General features: G+C 35.2%; 1 pseudogene; it reads right to left on the reverse strand.

The window, feature by feature from the left end:
• The window catches only part of LOC138171156 (5'-3' exoribonuclease 2 pseudogene), a 38,271-nt pseudogene extending 37,024 nt beyond the window's left edge, over window positions 1-1,247 (reverse strand).
• Window positions 1,248-4,807: the final 3,560 nt, after the last annotated feature.

The raw sequence follows: 4,807 nt of genomic DNA on the forward strand, positions 1-4,807 counted from the left end.
TAGATAGATAGATAGATAGATAGATAGATAGATAGATAGATAGATAGATAGATAGATAGATAGATAGATAGATTAGATAGATAGAGATATATAGATATATCTTTAACCTTTCTCTTGACTTCCGGTATTGTTTCTCAAATTGCCTATTGCACATTTCAAACAGATTGTCCCAAAGACAAGTCAGACTCAATATGTCTAAAACTTAAATCTTTATCTTTCCCCCCAAGCTCTCTCCTCTTCTCTATTACTTTCCAGGGTACCATTATCCTGGTCACTCAGCCTCACTTCAACTCCTTGCACCCATATCCAATTTATCTCTTTTGACTTAGCCAACACTGGTGAAGGCGCTTATCACAAGCCATTCATCTTTCAGGTCTACTGGATTTCATGTTGTCCATGAACATGTACACATTCTATGTCCCAATGGTGAGTGGAATCATCTTCACAAAAGTTGTTGTACATGTCTTTGTGTTTTAACCACCAAGAGGGATCCCTGCCTGCCAAGGTAAGCAGGCCAGGGTTATGCAAAGCATACAATTTTTAGGGTACCTTTTCTAGGCCCTTCCTCCTGACAAGAGATGAGCAATGCATTAAGAAGACCCTCAGATATCCAGGGACTGATTCAATTCAGTGACAAGATTCTGGGGCTTGGGCCACTTATGTTAGGGTTATGACATCAGCTCCCAGCTTATCAGCCCTGCTGCTTTGTCACTAACATGTTTCCACAGGACTTTGAGGTAGGTAAAATAGTAAGATAGCAAAATAGTAACAAAATAAAATAATAAATAATAAAACAGTAAAATAGTTGAATAGCAAAATAATAAAATTATACACTTATTGAATAGTAAAATAATGTAAAGTTATATGGGTAATGCCTTTTGACTCCTGCATAAATTGGATTTAGGAGAGGCAAAGTTGTATGAAGTTCTCAACTTTCATGTCTCTTCCAGAGTCATCAGAGCCCAGTGGCAAGACAAAAATTCAAGTTGTCTGGCAATGCTCTGGATGCAGTGGATAACCTTGGGATTCAGTATCTAATCAAGTTCTATTTACTCCATAGCACCTACTTCTGCCACTTTCATGGCATGTTAAAGCAAAAATTTTATATCTGTCTATTCCACTGGGAAGTCTTTGAATTTGGTGGATAAATATTCCTCTAACTCATTGATGGGTTGAGACAATCACTTACCCTCAAATCGATTTAAGTTATCTGCTGACAGTTTTACTAGGATATGGCTGATATTCATGCTACAGCTTCTTGGAGCCACAGATGAAAGCTGGGTGGCAGGTGGACACCAAAGGTGAATGAGTAGCCCTAAAAAGGGATCTGCCCTCAGACCAAAGGAAGTAGTCCCATATACCCATACATAAATTAATATATATCACTGTTAATATACACTACTTGTGTACATTTTAAATGTTCCTTACTGTGGAGTTCCATAGAGTATGGTCTCCCTTTTTTTTTTTTTTTTGCTCTTTTTCTTTCTGCCTGGGAACGCTATTGTCAACATGTATAGCCTGGTTCTATTCTATTCAAAGGATATCTCATTTTGTATTACTCACTTTGTAGTTTCTCCATGACTCAGACTATAAAAACAAATGAAAAGTATATTTCTTCTCTAATAATGAAGCTTAGAAAAAATGGCATTCATTTATGATGACTTGAATTCCTTCCTGTAGATATGTTCCTGTGGATATTAGATCCCAAATGGTTCTCTCTTAAATGGTTGAACTATTTTTATTCTTTCCACAACATCTCTTAAATTATTAGAGGCCTTTATAAAGTTTATAATTATTCATTGAGAACAATTGGAGAAGAGCCAAAAAGAATTATGTATCTCTATTCTTCATTCAAATAAGAAAAAATTATGTGTCTCAATACATTTTAATTTTTTTATATTTAAATCTCCACAAATCACCTCAGGTTTGATTTTTTTTTTTTTGACAATATGAGACACATCGCTATATCTCCAGTTCTGGCTTTTCATAAGGAAAGAAGTGAGTTTTATTTGACCACATGTCCTTGGGTAACCTATTCATAAATCTTTTTTTATGTTCTCTGTAAACCCATATGATTTAAGTACATATCATTATTATAAAGCTCTCTGTAAGTGAAAAAGCAGTAATATTTTCTTGTCCTCACAAATTTAGAGTGTTTTTTTTCTTTATACTCAAAGGCTTGAAATAGATTTTATGGGATGAAAAATAAAATTCCATTTCATTGGATTTTGCCATATTTTATAAAGAGTAATCTTTTTATAATTTGATTTGTAAGTGATCTTGTTTAATATTTGGATCAGTAAAAGAAGTTCAATAAAGCATAAATGGTTTATACTTCTAAGTAGACTTAATTTTATGGGGAAAAATTAAACTTGCATCCTCTGCTTTTTTGCAAAAGTTCAAACATCACATTTTGCCATGTCACGGATAATCATATTGAGGATATGCTATATATATGTATGTATGTATATATATATGCCTTTTTCATAATTTAATCCAGATTTCCCACAGTAGAGTTATCACACAAAGCAGAAAATGAGATATTTACAGCAGAAACTTAGCAGTATACAATTGAAATCAAAGTCCTAAGTCATTTAGATATACTTAATTACTAAATATTATAGAAGCCTATGCTTTGGCAAAATAATTTTGATTATGTAACTGTCAGTCTTATTTTACATGAACATTAAGTAATGGAGATTAAGTATGTGGAACAAGATAGTCAAGCTCAGGAAGATAAGAAAACTGTACATAAGTATTTTATGCAGAGCCCATTTTGCTGTTAAATGTAGACTTGCAATGTAGGACAGCAAAATAGGACACAGAAATCTGAGTCATAAGCGTGTCATGGATTATTAAAGGGTGGAATTGAAAACATTCCAGCAGGAGTACAGCACTTTAGAATGAGTACTTTAGGAGTTCAAAGCAGGGAGGGTGCATTTCCCATTGGAAAAATCCCATAGCAGCTTCTTCCTGTTATTTGATAAAAACAGTACTATATTTGTCCTTATAGTTTTCGTTAATATATACACATCCTATTTCCCTGTGCAAAAACTGTGCAGAAACAATTACTACTAATAGAGTAGTAGCCTATGTCATTAGATTCCACTATATAGCTAGAAATTCATCATGCATGACATAAGAAGAACAAAAGATTCCATTGAAAATAGGCTATGTTTGGGGCAGCCAGGTGGCTCAGTGAGTAAGAGCACCAGAGCTCCAGTGTTGGGATGACCTGGAGATCGAATCCTGGGCTCAGACACTCAGTACCACACCCAGAAATAACTGGCCGTGTAACCTTGAGCAAGTTACTTAACCCCGATTGCTTAAAAAAAAAAAAAGAAAATAGGCTATGTTTTCCCTAAAAAGGTAAAGAAATCATGTTCAAGACTTTATTGGTTCATGGGACTAAGGCTCAAAGCTTTGGTTTACTTTCCTTTTCACCTATGTCAAAAAGGGGCAACACATAACTAATTGGTGCTTCTGAGGCTTGACAGATCTCCTTTTTCCATGGTAGCCAGTACAATATTCTTCTGACCAGGAAAACTCTCATGGTTAATGAGAAAGAAAGTCTGTTGTACTCAATAGAACTAAAATGGAATATGCTTAAATATCTTTTCAATGCTATGGTTTATTAAACTTCCTCTTGTTAAATGTGTGTGTTCTCTTAGCATCCTATTTTGTTCCAATCTTGACCCTGAATCACTTTATCAGACATATTCCAGAACTTTTGGCAAAGGAAAACAGATTATCTTGGGATGACTTCATGTCTGACATGTTTTCTTTTGCAAGGTAGAGAATATGAAATATAGCTTGTATGACTAACATTTATAATTGATATAAAATTGTTTGCCTTCTCAAGGAGACAGGAGAGGCAGGAGGAAGGAAAAAAATCTAGATCTCAAATTTTTTTAAATGATGACCAAATTATTACAAGTAATTGAAAATATTTAACAAAATTTATTAATTTAATCAAATTTAATTAATTAACTTTATTAAATTTACATTAAAATATTTATTTAAAAATAAAATTTAAAATTAAAATATAAGCATCCTTCAGCACAAGCTTTCCCCAAAGTCCCTGAGCTACTTTAATATGAGGTCCTGATGAATGCCAGCATCAAGATTATCAAGTGATAAATCAAGTGAAAATAGGGGGGAATCCCAAATGGGTCTGTTTGGACAAAATAGTTTCTACAGAGGTTTACATAGGATAGACAATCAAGGGAAGAGACATCATTACCTGGTATAGAGCTAGTAGCTATATAAGAATTTAAGTGACGTCTATGTTATTTATGGTAGGAAGGGACAAATGTAAACTCTGAGAGTTTTCTGGAACAGACCATGTAGTTAGCAAAAAATACCTGTTCTTGAGACAGTCAAAGTCTATTTTTCCCCTAGTAATGGAGTTACATCTGGGACTGCCCTTCTAACTGGAGGACAGAGTGAAGAATTTCTCCAAAAATTTTAATGTAAAGAAAATGCCACAGGTCAGCCAGCTCTTCATTTCCCACCTGACTGTAGTTCTTTAGCCTTTTCTATCATGGCCCCATTCCAGGTACTTGTCATGGTAATGGGATTTGAAGATCTTGCATTCCCCTTGAACTTGCTGACATAGCAGGAAGGGGTGGGGCAAGAAGGGGCCAGAGCAGAGTAGGAGCTTCACTGCAGCCAGTGCAGTGACTGGAAGCTGCAGCAGTGGCAGCAAGAAATGATTTTTTTTTTGAGCCAGCCATAACTTCTGCTAAGGACTCCTGCTGAGGACTGCCAGGGTTGGGAACTGCAGGGGGCCAGAACTGCTGGGAGT

The sequence above is a fragment of the Petaurus breviceps genome, unplaced genomic scaffold (genome assembly GCF_028583685.1).
Source record: "Petaurus breviceps papuanus isolate PSGF00001 unplaced genomic scaffold, PetGlider_PUasm1.0 419, whole genome shotgun sequence".
Lineage (NCBI taxonomy): Eukaryota > Metazoa > Chordata > Mammalia > Diprotodontia > Petauridae > Petaurus > Petaurus breviceps.